Raw genomic sequence first — 18,619 nt, 5'->3', positions numbered from 1 at the left:
GTACTCACTGGCCCTGAAAGGACCATGGCATCTATTCTAGAAAGCTCTTGGCAAGGCCATGGGGACTCCCTGGGGAACTGAGGTCCATCCCCAGCTGGGATGTCTGGTAGGTTGGTGGGGGTGGAGGAACAGACAGATCTGAATTTTATGTTTCTTAGCTCACCATGGCCATCCTATTTCTAATAAAACAAAGCAGCACACTTCTGATGGGGGAAATGAGTGTCTTCAGCTTATACCAGGGCCATGCTTGCAGAGGAGAGCTGGAATTCTGTCATGACCTGGCCCAAGCAGGCCAAGTACAGATAAGAACCTGGCAGGTGCATGTGGCATTAAAAGGGTGGTATGATGTCAGAAGGCATTTTAGTGATGATAGCTCTCACAGGTCTACGTATTGGACAGTTGAACGTGTCACCACCCTGCTCTCATCTGGACAGCTACTCTCCTACGATCTTCTTTCTCTCTGATTCTGTGGAATTCCCTTCCTCTCTCCCTCTCTTACTGGATCCATTGTTTCATCTATCCATTGTCATCCTCCTTCATGCTTTACTCCCTTGTTTTATTGTAGCACATCCTCTAATAGCTTCCTGAGAAATGGTACATGGAAGGTAAATTTGTTTGAGACCTTGCACATGCAAACATCATTATTTTAATCTCACATTAGATTGTTCATTTGGCTACATAATGGACTCTAGGCCAGAAAATATTTTCCTTCAGCACTTTGAAGGCACTGCTCCATTATCTATTAGCTTCTGTTGTTGTTGAGACCTCTGAAGAAAAGACTTCTGCTTTTTTCTATGAAGCCTGGAAACTTGTGGAGGCCTTTCTTTCTCTTTGGGGTTCCCTGGTGGCTCCCTGGAATGCGGGAGACCTGGGTTCAATCCCTGGGTCAGGAAGTTCCCCTGGGGAAGGAAATGGCAACCCGCTCCAGCATTCTTGCCTGCAAAATCCCATGGACGGAGGAGCCTGGCAGGCTACAGTCCATGGGGCCACAAAGAGTCGGACACAACTGAGCGACTTTGCTTTCTTTTTTCTTTTTCTTCAGTGTTTTCTTTGTGTAATAATATGCCTTGATATGGGTCAATTTCCATCTGCTCTACTGAGAACTTGGAAACTCATTTCTGGGAAATTTATAGAATTAAATAACTCTTTCAGGCAGGATGGAATGGAAAGAAGGGTTACTTTTGTGTGGGTCCTAGGCTGCATGAACTGGTCATCTAATTCTTTCATCTTTTCTTATTTTTCTCCTCTTTGTCTTTTTGCTTTGCATTCTGGGATAGCTCCTCCCTTCCATCTTCCAACCTGTCTGTTGAGGTTTTTGTTTCTGTTCTCACACGTTTAATTTTCTAGTCCTTTTTTGTTCTCTAAATGTTCTCCTTAAAATAGCATCCTGCTCTTGGTTCGTAAATGCAATATCTTATCTGCTGTCTTTGAGGATATTAAACGTCTATTTCTCCTCTCTGCCTAATGTCTATTTCTTTGAAGTTGTGCACCACACCCCTAGGTCCCCACCTGGGTGGCTCTTTCTCTCAAAGGCTTTCCCCCAATGTCTGGTAATCCTGGGTTGTCTACTCATGTTTAGGGGAAAGGATTGCAGAGCTACGGGAAGGTCTGAGGATTGGGTGGGCTCATCCACTGGGGATTCTCTCTAGGGAGATTGGCTCAGGGCTCTGCTGGGAAACAATAAAATTACATCCATAGGTTTCTCCGAAAATCTGCAGGAGGAGGAAGAGACTTTTCTAGCCTCTTGCCTGGAGGATGTTGGTGCTATGGGGGCTGGGTGGGGCTCTCAGCCTTCAGAGTGAAGGACACCCCTCTGTCACCATACACGGAGTCCCCCAGGCCACAGAGCGCCTGCTTCACCCTCCTCGAGGAACACCCTTCCATGGTGACCAGCCATCCAGTGATCTGGAGTGGGCAACCATCCAGGACCTGAGGCTCTTTAAACAGATCATCACTGCTCCTAGCTGCCTTTTTCTTTTTTTTTGGTCCACAGTTACCTGCCCCATGGCTCTAAGCCTTTGGAGGTTCTGTTTCTTAGCTCTCCCCATGATGGGGTTAGGACTCAGCTCTGCAAGGCCAAGCACCTCTTATCCATTTGTCTTCCTGCTTCCCACATTTTGCTGGTGGTTGTCTTTTCTCTGTTCTCCAGCTCCTTGGGGGTGGGGGGGTTTCATCTTCAGGAAATCTCTTTTGGTAGTTTTGGGGTTTTCAGGGAGAGTAAAATTAGCTATGTGTGTTCAGTTGTCATTTTAGACTCTGAGCTAAATCTCCTCTTGCATCTTTCTTAGTGTTGCAAAGGGCTGTTCCTGGTTCCTCCTTCATGGTCTCTCTCTCTCTCTTTTTTTTTTTTAAATGAAGCTTCCAAGTCAGAGGTTCATAAAATTCTGTTTAGTCATATCCCAAGACAGGAACCCCCCCTGGCTGATACTAATATGAGGACATACAGTTTGGCCCTGAGCCCCTTTTCTGGGCAGATCCCCATTCCACAGCAACTGGTGCTGGGAGGCCAAATTCCCTGAGGCTTGTCTTGAGGCTCTAGCCTTGCCAGGACCTGTCCCTGATGGTGATCCCAATGTGCACATCCTAGGGTTGATCCTGCTACAGACACCAACTTCAATCCATGTGCTCAGGTGTCTGAGTGGGCCTACAGAATGCTGAGTCCTGGCTGGGTCTGGTGGAGCTTGGGAACAAGATTTGGTGCTGTCTTCTGAGAGTTTCTCTGGAATGATCTAGAAAAGTGACTAGTAAAGATCTTGCCTGGGAAGCAAAAGGCCTGCCTATAGGAAGACAGGTGGGTGATGAGGAGTGGGTGGGCCCAGCCGCAAGTTGGAGGCCTGGACCGTCTGACAGCAGAGGACAGAGAAAGCCAATTAGGTCTTTTGAGTAGGGACCTGCTATTTCAAATACGAGGGCTGGGGAGAGTTCAATCGACCAAGCATCTGCCTTGCTGGTAGACAAGGCATATATCCAGTGTTTAGCTGTAGGGCCAAGAAGCTAACTCAAAATTGTGTAGCATGACTCCCACTGACCAAGACAGATCAATGACCCAGACAGGCAGAAGGGCCAGAAATTAAAAACATCAAACTCGTGAGTGGACAGTAGCCACTTGTCGTGGACACTATCTGTTCTCGCTCTGCTGGGAAGGCAGCTGGCAGCACAGAGCCCTGGGCACAGAGGAGCTGAGTTTATATCCCTCCCTTCACTGTCTCTGAGTCCTCCAAGCTCCTAACAAATTCCAGACTCCATGACATGGTCTTTGCCTCACACAGAAAATCACGACAGTCAGGTACAAGAAGAAATCTGTTCTAGAAACAGCATCCAGAATTAAAAGCAACCTGGCACTGGTTTTTCATTTGCTTTTAGGTTGAGAGGGCTTCCCTTGTGGCTCAGCTGGTAAAGAATCTACTTGTAATGCAGGAGACCTGGGTTCGATCCCTGGGTTGGGAAGATCCCCTGGAGAAGGGAAAGGCTACCCACACCAGTATTCTGACCTAGAGAATTCCATGGACTCTATAGTTCATGGGGTCGCAAAGACTGGGACACGATTGGGTGACTTTCACTTCACTTCACTTAGGTTGAGGATGTCTTTGAGGGTGCAGCTCACTTCCATCCCTGCTCTCACCCTTCTTGATGATGCTCCAGGCGCTGCGTCCGATTGTCTTTTGTGTAGAATCAGGAGCAAGGCCCTGCCTAATCCTGTGGTTCTGTATGGGACAGACAAGGCACTCCTGCCTGCCTTTAGTGTGACCTCACTGCTCTCTATGGGTCTCATCCTGCCAGCCCAGATGGTCCCTACTCCTCTGGCCCTTAGCCTTCGCTTTCCTTCTGCTCCCCCTCCCAAGGATAGAGACCCTCTCAGACCCAACGTCAGGGTCCCTTCCCCTAGGGTGGGGGAGCTGGGAGAGAGGACAGGGAATACTTGCTTTTCTGACTTTAGGCAAATTCTTAGCTGACCTCCTACAAGTGACAGCCCCTCTTCCCCGACCAAGGTGGAAATGTTTGAGTCGGCGTGGTTGGTCAGTGTGGACAGACACCCCAGTGGTGACTCTGTGTGGCTGATCACTCACTCTTGGATTCCCAGGAAGGCAAGGCAGGGAATTTCAAGCCCCAGTATGGAGTAGGAGGTGTGTGGGCAAATTGGAAGAGGAGGCCAGGCGGTGCAGACCGGTGGCAGAGGTTGGGGAGCATTCGCCCTCGCTGCCCGAGTCCCATTCCTGGGGCCCGAGTCCCATTCCTAGGGTTCCCCAGTGTTGGCCTTTCTTGGCCAGGGCCAGGGTGGCAGGGGGATAAGGGTTCTGGTAGGGGCTGCCCGGCCTCAGGATCGCTGCAGGGAGGGAGGGAGGGAGGAAGAGAGGGGAAGTGGGTCCGGGACCGGAGGGCGGCGCTCGCGGGAAACCGGGCAGCCCCGGGCTCTGGGGTCCTCCGTGCCTCGCCCACCTCTCTCGTGCAGACTCTCCTCCGGGCCGGAGCTTCGGGCCTCAAGGGTGCGTCGGGCCTGCGCTGTCCCCGCCGCGGCCCTCCCCGCCCCGCCGCCCTTCCCGGCCGCGCGGCCGCCCGAGCCCCCTCCCTTGCCGCGCGCTGCGCGCTCCGCCAGGGCCGCCGCCGCCGCCGCGTGCTCCTGCTGTCTCTTCGCTCCAGCCGAGCGAGCCAGAGGAGCCGGCGAGAGGGAGAGAGAAAGGGGGAGGAGAGAGGCGAGAGAGAGAGAGAGAGAGAGGGCGGCAGCGAGACAAGAGCGAGCGCCGAGAGCCTCCTCGGACAGCGGCCCCTCCGCGGTCCCAGCTGCTCGCGTGGTCGGAGCAGACGCGGTCGCCGCCGCCGCCTGAGCCCGGCGTCGCGCTCTCCTCGCCGCCGGCTCGCCGGTGCCCGCGCGGCCCCGGGACGCCGCTGCCCGCTCGGCGGCCGGGATGCAGCCGGGGCATGGCCGCCGGGCCCCTGTCACCTGCCGCGGGGAGCGCTGAGCCCGTGAGTAACCTAGCCCCGCCGCTCGCGCTTCGCCCCTGCGGTGGCCGTTACATTCCCGCTGCGCGGGCTGGGCTCGGGGGTGGGGGTGGGCAAGTCCCGGGGAGGGGCGCACCGGACCCCGCAGGGGGAGGCGGGGCTGGTGGGGGCGCGGGGTTGCAGAGCGCGGACGGGAAGCGACCCGCGGGCGCTAGGGGAGGGGTGGCGCCATCGGGGTCAGGGGTCTCCCCGCGGGCTCGGGGTTCTCTGGGTTCCCTCCTGGGCTCGGGTCGCGCGGCACGTGGTCCAGCCCGCGGCCGGAGGGGCGATTTTGTGAATTGGAAGGCCCCGGGGTCGGGCTCCAGGGAGACGCCGGGGAGTCCCGCGGTCGTGGCTGTGGTGGTGGCGGCGGCGGTGGCGGCACAATGCCCGGCGCGGGGAACTCCCTGGCGGGGGGAGGCTGAGCGGGAGGAGATCCCGGCCCCGCGGGGCGCGTCCGGGGTACGGAGCTGGAACCTGAGCGGGTGGGAGCGACCCCTGGGCACGCAGTCCCTGGGAACCCTGCCTGAGTCCTCGAGGAGAAGGGTTCACTGGAGGAGTTGATGACCCAAAAGAGTTGTGGGGAGGAAGGGTCTCCCACGGTTCCCTAGAGAGGCCCCGGGCCCGCAGCGCCGCGCTATGCGCGGGTGTGAAGCGGCAGGGGGCGAGCCGCTCGCAGGGCCCTCCAGGCGGCGGGCTGGGGGCGCTCCCCTCAGAGTCTCGGGAGTCAGGGAGACTCGGGCGTGAACCCAGGCTGTTTCTCCGAGCCTCGGCTGCCCCCAGGGGCTGGCGCAGCCCGGCTGAGGGAAGCTGGCGCGAAGGCGGTCAGGCACACCCGGTCCAAACTTTCTGTCCCGGTGGTCTCAGAGGTGGCGAGACTCGCCGGGGAGGCGTCCGGGGCTCGCCCCCTCGGGAGGGCTGTCTCTGGCGGCACCTCGGAGGTGACGCAGCCTCCCCCAGCGCGGAGCCTCTCCGGTTTTGCATCCCCGCAGTGCCCGGGCTGCCGGGGGCCCTCACCGGCTACGCGCGGGGACGAGGACGCGGCGCGGGGCGTGAAGGGACATTGGGACCCCAAGCCGTCCCAGAGCGGCCCCAGGATCCGAGGTCTCACGTAGGGTAGGAGGGATTTACCGGGAGTCCAGGATTTCAGCTCCTCCAGCGGCCGCGGGGTCCGCCGAGGGTGAGGAAAAACTCCTTTCTGACGGAGCTCTCCAGCTTTGGGGAGGGACTGGATTTATTCTTTAATGGTCACTTTAAAAAGGACGCCCGCGGTGCCGCTCACGCTGATGCACGAGACATCCCGCGGTGGAGGAAAAGGACGGGGACGGAGGGACTCAGCCCTACACCTCAGCTGGGGGTGAAGTCGCTTCTCCCGCGCGCCCGGCCACTAATTTCCAGCTGAAACCCGTTCGGCTCGGGGGACGCCCTGGGCGCGCGCCCGGGAGCCCGGGGCATTTAGTAAGAGCAGGTAGGAGGCTAATGGAGTGGGGTCGCCGGTATGAGGTCTATCAGCCGGAAGCCGGCTTTGGTTTTACTGGTCTGCAAATAATCATAATAAAAGTACAGAACATTGCGGCAGAACCTGCTCATTAAGTGTGCATCTCGGAATTGGGCAGATGTCTTAATTAGGCTGCGTTGTTAACGGGTATATTGCACTAATTAAAACCAGACCCTCCAGGTGAGGGAAGATTGTGAAGGGAGAGAGGGAGAAAAGTTGCAATGAAAGTGCAGCCTGATGGAACTGGGATGCAGGCAGGTCGGGGCCTCTCTCAGGACCGAAAAGCATTGGGACCCGGGGGGTTTCGGGAGGGCGCGGCACAGGAGCTCCTTCTGAGCATTAGGCAGGCTTGTCCTACAGTTGCCGTCTCCACCTTGGGGCTCAGAGCTCTGTTATGCCCTGAGGATGGACGTTGCCACCCCCGTCCCTCCCCAGAGACTAGAGGCCTCCCTGTGTGGGCACCGGGCTCCCAGGCACACTCTCCTGGAAGCAGTGCTTAACTCCTCATTTCCCAGCCGGGAGCTTCTGAGAGGGTAGAGCAGATCCCTGGAGAATGAGGTGAGAAGGTCAGAGGGGTTAGGGAGCAGAAGCTAGAGTGGAGTGTCTGGTGCTCGGGGCCTGGTGAGGCAGCCGGAAACCAAGGAGGGGGTTTGCCAGGGTCATGTGGGCTGTCTGTGCTGGAGCTGCTGGGCTTTTTTGGCACCACTTGCCCATTTCCAACAGCAATCCCCTCCTCCATTAAAAGAGGACTCGAATGATTGCTCAGATCCCCCCTCCAGGGGCCTGAGCTTAGAGAGAACTGAGTCCATGCTTGGGCCTTGGGTAGCCTCAGGTCGCCTGGGGAAGCTGGAGTCCAGGAAAGTCCCCACAGGCCAGGCTCTGGCTATGCTGGGCCTTCATTGCAAATGCCTCCTGTCCAGTGCCCTGAGAAAGGAGTTGAAGTTGGTCTGGGTGTATTCATGGTCTTTCCGCAGGTACCAGAGGCCAGGCTGGAGGGAAGGCTGAGTCCTGGGTGGCCCCAGCCACAGGGGGCGCAGCCGGCGGCAGCACCAAGGACAGGGCCAGGGCCTGCAGCCTGCTTTGGTGCCCTCCCCCCTGAGGAGGTTGTCCTGGGGCCGCTGGGGGCGCTGCCGTGGCAGTGGCTCTCTTCACCCTGCTGGGGGGAAGGGTTAACCCAATGCCAGCCAAGAGGCAGATTTAGGAAGGAGGCAGATAGGAGGACTTCTGGGTACCACTCTAGAGTGGGCCTCTGTTATGTTCCTGCTACTTGCTAAGCTTTGAGCTCTACCAACAGCTCAAAGAAATGGCTTCCAAGAATTGGAGAGAAATTATGGAGCTCTTTGGTATTTGGGGGTGGACTGGGCATGGTATTGGCCAGAGAAAATGCCAGCCCCAGGTCTGGATCGATCCTTGGCCAGCCTGGTCCAGCTTGGGTGCTGTCTCTACCCTACAGTCTTCTTTACAGCCCCTCACTCACATTCAACCATGCTGCCAGGCCCCTTTTGTGATGTGTAGAAGTTGGAGGCACCTTGCTCCTAAGGACAGAGATACTGGTTGATTTATCCCCACTTCCTCCTGGGCACGCGGCTTTATTTGATGCCTGCTTGTGAAATTAGGAGTGAAGGAATGTAAAGGGGAAGGAAGCACCTCTTCACCTGTCAGAGTGGTGGTGTGTGGGGTGAGGGGCAATGTAAGGAGCCTGGAGGAGCCACGCAGGGAGAAGCATCTCATTGAGCCTGGAGTGACAGTGAACGTGAAATTGAAACGCTCTTTTACCATGGTTGTGATGTGAGGTTTACCTCCTCTAGCCCATCCATGTGCCTGCAATGTTGGTCTTTTTGGTCCTAGTTGTCTCTCTGTGTTTATTTATTTCCACACTCCTGCTTGATACTTTGTTATAAAGACAAATGGAACCTGACTCACAGCTGACATTTGGTGAGGAATTTTTTGTTTTTAAACAAGTGAAGGGGAAAAACCATCCTGAAACTTCCTCCCTTGAACAGAGATGCTATGCTCCTCCGTGGGCACCTGCCTTTCCCTAAATCCCCGCCTGCAGCAGGCTTTTTCTTCTGCACTCGATACCGGCTTTATAAACACATCCCATTTGCACCTACATCTTTTTGATTAGCTGCAATGTCTCCCCACGTTCTTTCATAAAGCAGCACGTTATTTTCATAGGTTCATGAAACATTCAGACAGCCTAAACATCTTATTTTTTGCTGCCTCTCTGAAGTAGGTTTCTCTCTGAGCCATCACTGTCTCCTTTTTATTTATAACATTCTGGTTCCATCTCTCTCTCCCTCTCTGTCCGTCTGTGTCTCTTTCTCCTCCCCTTTCATGTCTTCTTTTCTCCCTTTTCATTCTGAGTGGTGCAGGCACTTGGTATATGACTTTCTTTTTGAATTACGTATGAGAATTGAGGACAGCTCGCATCTACAGGTGGGATGGGGAGTAACTGAGTACATGGTGAGGTCTTTTCTTTGTGGAGGACTGCAGACAAAAAAAAGAGTAGCCTCACTTAAAGAAATACTTTGTGACGTGGACTGGTTTGATTTATTAATATAAAATGTACATTTTTAAAGTGTGGCGCACTTAGTAAATGAGTTTGCTGTCGCAGTTTCTCCAACACATGAGCTGACACCAAAACATGCCTTAGAAGGTGACTTGAGATAATAAAGAGCATAAAGTCTGCTACTTCATTTGAAAGCATTTCCTCTAGTAGCCTGGGGAAAGCTTCCAGTATATACATTGCATTTTGGAAAGTGTTGCCAGGGACCAGGTGAAGCAAAACTGAATGCTATGGCTCAGGAGCCAGGGGAGCCCCACAAGGGATGGCCAGCTAGCGGGGCCCTCAAAAGACTGCTAATTTTATTTAAGATTCAGGGATCTAAAGATGTGCTCACCGTGCGACAGGGACCCCTCCTTTGGATCTAGTCTTCACCTTTTCTGTGTAGCTCGGGGCTGGGTGCTGCTGATTCCACCTGGGGAGTGGGCTATAACTTGCTGGCATCAATTTGTGTGGGATGGGGTGGGGTCTTCAGAGTCTATAGTTTCCTCTGAGGACCAAAAGCAAAGCAGTTCGGTTGCAAGTTTTTGAAAGGTCTAATTATTTAAAGCCAGAGAGAATTCCCAGCAGAAAAAAAGGAGTGGGGAGAATATACATATTTTGAACAGAATTTTATAAAATATTTCTTTGGTTCGTGGCCGTCCTAAGAGCTTCTTCCTAAGATTCTAGAACAGAGGCATGAGTGAAGAACTGCCCGCCCTGTACCTCGCCACGCCGGTTCCCTCCCAGATCTCCTCCTGACCGTCAACCCCGTGCGTCAGGTCTCAGCTGTTGCTCAGGGAAGCCACCCCTTCTGGTCTCTTATCACTTCGGACTGTGCCTGGAAACCAGGAGGAGAGGGCAGGTGGTCAGGTTTGTCTTCTTTTGGCCCGTCAAGAAAGTAGTCCTGCTTGCAGGTGAGTAAACTGCCTGGGGCACACTTTGCTCCCAGCTGGCCCCTGCGCAGTTTGATCACGTTCCTTTTGGAGGGCCAAGTGAAATTGTAACAGAAGTCTTCTGTTTGGAAGAGAAGAGAATCCTGTGTGCCTCTATTTCTCCAAGGCGTCTTGTCTGACACCAAAATTCTTCCACCAAATCAAACAAACCAGAAGTCGGCCAGGCCAGCCGCGCCCTCACAGGGCCGCCTGTCCATTACATCACAACTGCGATGTACAGCAGTGCCCCGCACAAACCTAGGGACGTTCGGAGCTCTCTGTGAACAGGGGGAGAGCTGCCGCCCGGCTCATCACTGTCTCCTTGTCTGTGACACCAAATGAAACCGAGGGATGGTGGTGACAAGCAATGTGGTCCTCCAGAGTCTAGGTACTTCCCCTGCACCCCTGAAATTTGCGCCCGGTCTCAGGATAGTTTCCTTTTAGGTAAGGATAATGAGAACACAGAGAGACACATTGTTCTCGGCAATGAAGGTTCTTTTTATGTAAAAATGGGAAACTCTATTGAAGCCAAAGAACATAAAGTTTACTTGTATTAAAAAGGTGGCTACAACTTGGAGAAAGATTTAAAGAGGTATGGATATCTAGGTACATTTAGGAGTAATTTCTCACTAAACTTTAATAGCTCAAGATCCTTTCTGAATCTAAATGAGATGCTTCACTATAGGATCCAAAAGAAAATAACTCCTAATTTTCCTGGAACTTTTCTTTCAAGGGCTGGGTGCAGGGCAGTGCTCCAGGGTGTGTACATAAAAGCTTCTGGGCCACTTGAAATCAAAGCTTCTGCGGGTGATTTCTCTTCCGCCCCCATCCCTCTTTCTTTTGGCAATAGCAAGAAGGGCTTTTTAACCTTCTGTTTTCAGCAAGAGGTGTTAAGATGAATTTTTAATACTTGGGTGAGATCGCCACACATACCACGGTTTCCCTACTTTTCTCATCACCTTGAGATGCAAGAAGCAAAAGGAAAATCAGAATGATGCTTCAAGCTGGGTCTGAATACAGGTTCTTGTTGGGCTCCACCCTCTCCTGACTCGCCCTCCCATCCTTTCTTCTCCCTGGAGATGGACTCTGAATCTTCATTCAGTTCATCTCCTTATTAACTGGCACTGGCTTCCCTGAGATTGTGCATCGTGGCTGTTCCTTCTTGTAAGAACCACCCTTCACCCCTGGGACACACATATTTAGATGCACATTTGAATGGAATGTAACTTCTGGACAAAGCTGTGAGTTAATTACCTTACTTGAGACCTCAAGCCCATTAAGGGCACAAGGAGCAGATCTGGCACTCGCCTGAGGTGCAGTGGGAGGCGGTGTGCCAGGGACGTGAGGTGTGAGGCCAGGCTCTGAGTTCCAGGGTGGTGGGACTGACTGCAGTCTGCTGGAGGGGAGGGCATGTAGACTTCCCAACCCTGTGTCCTGGGGGCAAGCTCTTGAACCCTAGTTTACTCAGCTGAGATGAGGGGCGATGTGATACACATAAAGGAACTGGTGCACAGTAGGCCCGCAACAGCTGGTGGTGAGCACAGACCTTCCTTGGTGCCATCCGCATGTTGGAGGAATGAGCATCTTGTCAGAGTTAAGGAAATGGATTCTGCACTGTTTCCTTTTGCCACAAGGAGACGATGCTGTTTTAAAATGGTTCCAGATAAAGTCGCAGGTGCTAGGACAGAAACAAGCCTTAGCATTCCTGAATAGGTGAGGATATCCTTACCTGCTCAGGGGGCTGATGAGGGTCCCCAGGAGGAAACTGGCAGCTCATGTTCTCAGGAACACTTATGACCAGGCAGAAAGACCCGAGTGAGGGTCTGTCTATGGGGCTGTGGTCCCAGTGGTCACCCTGTTCATGGCCTTCAGAGGATGAAGGGGCTTCTGGCTGCTCGAGGTGTGCCCCACTGATGCGCCATCACCCCCTCCCCATGCCTCTGCTCCCGGTTGAAAGTCAAGGGGCACAGAAGGAGGGGGAAGTGCTGGGTGCCTTACTTTCGCAGGAGTGGCTGTGGATCCTAAGAGATGGGGGCCCTAGCTCAATGTCAGCTGGATTTTCCACGAAGAGGAAGAAAAGAAGAATCGTGACCTCCTCCCCTTCCCGGACTTCTCTGAATCTGAAGATCGCCACTAAGGCACTTAACGCTCAGACTGAAGGATTCTATCCCACCTCCGCATTCAGCAAGGAGATGTTTTTGATTCCCAGGATCCAAAGTGTGACGAGCCAAAACCCAGTTTTGCGAGACCCATTAGAAATAAACATAAAGTGTGCGTGCCTTTCTGGAATATTGACTCTCCTTCATTGAAGGGACCACTGTGATGCCATTAGGCACAGCTGGGGCCCCCGCTGCAGGGGCTGGCGAGGTGGAACCAGGGCCCAAAGGCCTTCTTACCCAGGCTCCTTGTCGACGGGGGTGGGGGCTGTGGTTCACCAACTTCCCTCCTGTGTCCCCCAAGCTACTCATTGTGGAACTGATAGTGCCGCAGCCTACCTCTTAGGAGTGCTATCCACGGGTACATTAGTCAAGTATTTTGAAATGTTCACAGAAAAGAGAGGTGTTGGAGGAATTTAAGGTGAGAATTATTGTTTTGGGTTGGTGTAATATTACAATCAACACTCCCAAACAGCCAGCGCCGTATCAAGTATCATCATTCCAGAAGTCTATTCGCTACGTTGTCAGCTGTGAACCTTTAACTGCTGACCAAAGGGAAGGATATAGAGAAGGCAGAGAATGACCTTTGTTTGGTGGGGGACCCCATTTCCTTGTCCTAACCTCGGAAGCCCTGAAGTTGGTGTCTGGGACAATAGGATGAAAGGCAGCTTACCAGCATGTCTTTTTTTTCCCCCCTCACAGACTGATCTCTCCTAGAACAGTTGAGAAGAATGCACACAGAATCTGCATTCTTTTGACCCTTCCAGCATCCGCTGGCCAAGACTGGGATCTCTCCCTAAGGTTGCCTTTGTTTTGGAAAATAACATGTCCAGCTGTATCGGTTCACTGACAATATTGCAGTGATTAGCGCTGGCTGTCCTGACTTGTCTGTGCTTAAGCTTGTAAAACGAATGGTGCATGGGTGCTTCCCCCCACGTAGATGGAAATCCCATTTCAGAAGTAGAACTGTCTGGACAGAACAGATGGGCAAAACCAAAACCAGGTCATCGATATCAGTGCTGACATGTTAAAAGTGCAGCGCGCAGTCCTGCCCTCCCCACACCATTCTTTCCTCGTCAGAAGTCACCACGGAGACTGACTGAGGGAGCGCTAATCCACCTGCCCCCCCTGCCCGTCATGGACACAATAGTATGTTTTGCTCAGATCCTAAGAAGGAAAACCCACAAGACCAGACTTGGAAAATTTCGGCCCCCAAGGATAATTTTTCAGAAAGTAATGAACGCTAGAAAATGAGGGCTATAAAGGAAGTCTTTAGGTAATAATCATAACTATAATGTTCACCACTTTGAAATGCATTAATATAGACTAAAATTACAGAAAATATGAAGTCTGCTGGAGGGGGAAGGAGGCCTGCTTTGGAGCCTGAGGCCAACCTTCTGTGTGCCTGTGGCTTACCCCCCTCCCCCATCTCTTACAGAGAGGTCCCTGTGCCCCCAGCTGGGACCAGTCACACACACAATGAAGGCTGGATGGAGGATAGTATTTCCTCCCCAGTGGGTTCCTTTCAGGGCTGTGCTGTTTTTCAGAAGGCAAGGGAATGCCAAGACTCCCCCGGGGTCTGGCCCACTTCATAGGAGTCAGGCTGCTTGAGAGCCGGGCTCTGTGAGGCAGGTGTGTAGACACTGGCCCAGGAGGGCGTAGCCCAGGGTACCCCATGCACACTGTGCCTACTCTGCCTCCCCTCCAAGCTGCAGTGAAGATTCGTCTTCAGTGTCCCGGGGTTAGGAGCAGACAGGGCACATGGCCATGCTCCACCCCTCTGTCTCCCTCCCCAACCCCACCAGCCTCTTTCTCCGGTTCCCCCTCCCCCAGTCCCCGCCTTCACCTTCAAAGCCAGCAGACTGCTCCAGCGGGATGCAGGCGAGGGGCTGGCAATGGCAGGTCAAGCAGCGCTGAGCTCAGAGCAGCCGGGAGGAAAGATTTACGGTTCCTCCCTGCCCTGCTGGATGGACAATTAAAGCCTTGCACGGCGGGAGGAGAGCGGGTCGTTAAGAGTCAGGACGGTCAGAATAAATCAGTCACCTCCACTTAGATGGCTGAGCTAGGCTGCTTCCTGAGGCCTATAGGGCAGGAGCCCCTTGGGTGTGGGTTTGAAGGCTCTGCGATGGACGATTGAAGGATCTGACATGCTCTGGGCTCCATCCGAGACCGGATCTGAAGACCCCAGTGTCTCCTCACAGATGGGGGATGTGCTGTAGGGTCTTCCACGGAAGTTCTGAATAACACATTTGTGTTTTGTCTCCTGAGCAGCTGGAGGGCAAGAGAGTCACAAACTGGAATATTTGTGGGTCAGAATAGTGGAGCCCAACCTGCCAGTAGAGTGTGCGTGTTTGTGCGCAGGTGTGAGTGTTGGCATGTGTGTACATGGTTTGTGTGTGTGCACACACATAGATGTTGTGTGTTCTCACTTCCTGGACCCTTGCAGGCTCCACGTGGGTCTCTAAAGCCACACACCCCGCTGCCAGACTGCCTGGGGCGGGTGTCTGAGCAACGGCCAAGCCCAGCCATCGTCCCTCTTCATTTGTTCTCCGTCTGACTTCAGTGCCTTGGAGACTCTGGCAGTTTCCTCAAGGAAACTTTGTCTTTGTGGAAATAAGATGCCAAGCGCTCCTTGGCCCTCCTACCGGCTAATTGATGATGTGATCCCGCGTGGGAGCCTTGTCATTCCTGGAAACGCTCTTTATTTCCTGCGTTTCCCCACCTCCTTCCCCGCCCCCTCCCGCCTCCCCACTGGGGTCTGCTTTCCACGATGGCGGTGGAGCCACTCCACATGAGCCGCGCACTGCGGCGTTAGCGGTATTCAGCCAGCCAGCACGCCAGGCCTTTCATTAACTCGGATACTACAATTATGTGCGCCGAAAGGCTGAAAGGGCCATTTAGGATTTTTCTGCTTAAAAAAAATATTCCTTTTTTCACAGCCATCTGCCCAGCCCTTTGGGGCCACAGCTGTGACATGGAATGGCGCGTGGCCTTCAAGCACTCCTTGGTGCTCCTGACCCCGACCCTAATCCATGTGTTGGCACAGTGAGCAGCAGGGTGGGCGGGGCCCCACCATTGTTCTGCCCAGAGGTGCTTTGCAGACAATCGGTACAGCAGGCCTGGAGGAGTGTGCTTCCTGCTGCGGTGACTTAACTTTTGGCACAGCCAGGGCCACTGAACGGATGGCCGTGTGCACGGCATGTGTGCCCTGTTGACACGTGAGCATGTCCCTCAGCATGGAGAGCCTGCTCCTGCTGCCTTCGTGGAGAAAGGTCAGTATCAGGGCTGTGGCTCCCATTTGCTTCCAGAGAGGCCACTCGGGCATTTTTTAGCTCAGGTGGGATGTTGTTTTCATGGGAGAATGTATTTTAAGTGGCTCGTACTGGCCCCTTGTGCGTGCACATGTGTAAGTGTATGTCCAACTCTGCCTGTGGAGATTAGGAGGAGGAGATTTTGGAGGAGATTGCCTGACTCTGTCCCCAAATGGGGTGAGTGGTGTTGTGGGATCTGGTTGGGATCCCCAGGGGTCTGGTTTGACAATCTCGGGACTCCTGGGGAGCAGGAGGCATGGAGACGGGTGGGAGGTATACTGGCTCCAGGTCACCTCACAGAAAACAGCTACCCAGAACAGAACCTGGACTTGTGACGGTGGTGCTTGGACAAGACGTGCCTGTCCCTTAGAAGGTAATTGCAAGTCTGGAGACAGCCTCTGCCTTGGATGCGGTACCCAAAAAACTCATAAAAGTGTTATTCAGGGACCTTGTTATCTTAAAAAAGAAGGAAAGAACCCAAGCACCAAATAACAACCAGCAACTCACAAACTTATTTTTTTAAACTTCCCTGAAGTTGCCATGGTTACCCGCATGCGTGGTTCCTGGCTCTCTTGCTCTAAGTGGAGCGGCTCAGAGCAGGCATTAAACCCTTGGTGCGGGGCCTCCACGGTGTGTCTGCCCATCTGAGGAGACAGTTTGTGCTCTGGCATGGAGGGAAAAAGCAAGGCTACGGTAGAGATTTTGCAGGACTATGGCACATGATATTCTAATGTAGCGTTTCTGAGACTCTGGAGACAGAATTTGTCTCCCACGCTAAAATAATTATAGCTGGGAGAACAGAGAAGACATCATTCCAGGTCCTTAACGGTGAGGAATGTGTGTGTGTGTGTGCACGCATGCACGCGCATGCCTCATTCCCTGGGTCTTCAAGGAGCACTTGTCTGTACCTGGCTATACATGTAAGGGCAACCACGACCTGCCGCGTCCCTACACCTGTCAGCTGTAGAGAGTGTATCCAGACCATGCTATGGGACATAAATTTCTGCAGGAGGCTTTGGGGGAGAAAGAAGCCAGACCAAGATTCCTTCCAGCCAGACTTCTCTCTACTCAGAGAGCAGAGCCCACAGAATGAGTCGAGGCGCATTCAGCTATCTGTGGGCTCTCAAGGGCCACCCCCTGGGTACCCATGGTCCAAGCTCAGCCTTTGTAGCTGAAACATTAGCTAAAAAAAGAAGAGACCAGGTGGTTGGCCAACTGCCTTGTCACCACCTGCTCTCGAGTCTTGACTGCTTTTCTCCCGTGGGGATCTGGCCTCAGGGCCCCAGTGACCTGGGGTGTCTCCTCCCTGCTGATTGCAAGGTGAAGCTGTTCTCTTCTGACAGGCAGTGGGGTGCTGAGGCCAGGGTGGCCTGGATTTCTCCTAGAGGATCTTAGGAATGATTGGCCAGTGGGTAGATGGTGAAGACAAGTGGGGAGGTTCTAGATTCTTCCACACCGTGGGACAGAGCATATCTAAGACTGGTGGGCAGTTGGAACTTAACTTGTGTTCCTCACACAAAGGACAGGAGAAGCCATCTTCAGAGGCCCCTTCTCATGGCTCCCTCTGGGCCTGACAACACCCTGTATTTTGCAGCACTTTCTGGGAGCAGTAATTAGCGCTCATAAGGAAGAATGCAAAGTGATAGATCCTGGTAGGTATTTGCACACCTCTCTGCTGTGTCAGATTGTAAGGCTTTGATGGCAGGGACCCTGTTTTCCCCCAGAGCTTGTGGATGCCTCTCTACTCGCGGTATGTTCTGAGTCAGTGTTTGCGAGGGTTTTGACAGCTGACTGGTGGAGGGGTGGAAGCAGGCCTGGTATCCTGTTAGCCCTCCATCCCGGCTGGGTCAGCTGGGCCGGCAGGTGAGGGGCCTGAGGGGTTTCTGTGCCTTGGTTCTTTCTGTCACTGGAAGGCCTGCTGCGTCCTGGTGGTGGGAGGGTTTGCAGGAGGCCTGGTCCTCCTCCTGGGAGTGTTGTGGGTATACTCTGTGTCCAGGACCCTGGCGCTGGGCTGCTGCCAGAGGGGTGATGGAGCCACTGGTCTGTAGGAAAGCCTTGTGGTTTCTGGCTTGGAGAAGCAGCGGGCTCAGCTTCAGCCCTGGGGGTGGCAGAAGTGAGGCAATGCCCCATGGGCTTGGTTGGGCTGTGCATCCAGCCATACCAGCTTCCTTCCCTTCAGCCTGGAAGTGAAGGGACTTGCACTGTGTGCCACTGTTTTCCCAGAACCAAGGTCAATTGCCAAAGAGAGCAGAATGCCTCCAAAAGTGGGTGGGGAGACCTCAGATGTGTCTCTGAGTCCCATTCTTTGCTGGGCTTGGAGTGAGGAGTAGATGAAAGGGAAAGAACATTCCTAGGAAGATGCTGGACTCTTCTAGAAGATGCCAGACTATTCTGGAAGAGAGCCTGAGACTCCTTAGGTGCGTGACCCTGGGTTGGCTGCACCCTGTAGAGTGCAATGTAGCCCGTCTACTGGGGAGTCATCTCGTGATTATTGATGCTAATGGAAAACAGAAGTGAAATGGATAATTCAAGATGGCAGATGAATCAATATTATTTATATTTAGCTTGTGAATGCACTGCATATTTCTCTGCTGGCAGGCTGGCCTTCACAATCATATTTTGCAGGATCCAAGAATCTGCTGTCGTCGGGCCAAGGGCTGCCACCTTGCTCTCCTTCCAGGAGAGTTGTTGGAACACACGCACTCGATCCCCTCGTGACTTGGCCACCAGCACAGAGGGAAGCGCCAGACCCTCCTTACTATAACACCTGCCCTTTCCCCATCTCTCAAAGGTCTCCCACTGCTGACAAACCTCCTGTAGTGGGGACTGTGTAAAAAACAATTAGAAAGAATGGTTTATTCAAACAGTGAGTTTTATGCAGCTGTTTTAGATGATGTGGGAAGAAAGCCACAGTGCAGTGTAACTGGAAACGGAAGTCGGCAGAACAATCTGTGTCCTTTAATATGGAAACACATGCTGTCTTGTATTCTCAAGACACACAGTAGGTGCTCAGTGTGCACTTGCTGGAGGCTCAGCTAGGGACATGGGCCCCAGTGCGGGCGGATGGGCCTGCTCATGGGGCCCCCATCTCCCATCTTCAGTGGAAGATGCAAGACTATTCTCTCCCTTGCCATCAGCACCTCAATCTGTGCACCAGTGCTCTTTGGCACCAAAGTTTAAAAAGATGACCTTTGGTT

The 18,619-nt window shown here is 53.4% G+C and overlaps 1 protein-coding gene across 4 annotated transcripts in view; it reads left to right on the top strand.

Annotated features, from left to right (window-relative positions):
* Positions 1-4,394: 4,394 nt before the first annotated feature.
* The window catches only part of RBFOX3 (RNA binding fox-1 homolog 3), a 430,522-nt gene continuing 416,297 nt past the window's right edge, over positions 4,395-18,619 (top strand). For 3 of the 4 annotated variants that reach the window (XM_043462469.1, XM_043462453.1, XM_043462461.1), the window contains exon 1: positions 4,395-4,962. The gene's annotated coding sequence lies outside the window, so the exon portion shown is untranslated. Of the gene's footprint in view, positions 4,963-5,755; positions 6,446-18,619 lie in introns of those variants that run through there. The other variant, XM_043462464.1, reaches the window with a different exon arrangement.

The sequence above is a fragment of the Cervus canadensis genome, chromosome 1 (genome assembly GCF_019320065.1).
Source record: "Cervus canadensis isolate Bull #8, Minnesota chromosome 1, ASM1932006v1, whole genome shotgun sequence".
Taxonomy (NCBI): Eukaryota; Metazoa; Chordata; class Mammalia; order Artiodactyla; family Cervidae; genus Cervus; species Cervus canadensis.
Note: the sequence above shows the minus strand (reverse complement) of the source record. Positions and strands in the feature narration are given on the sequence as shown.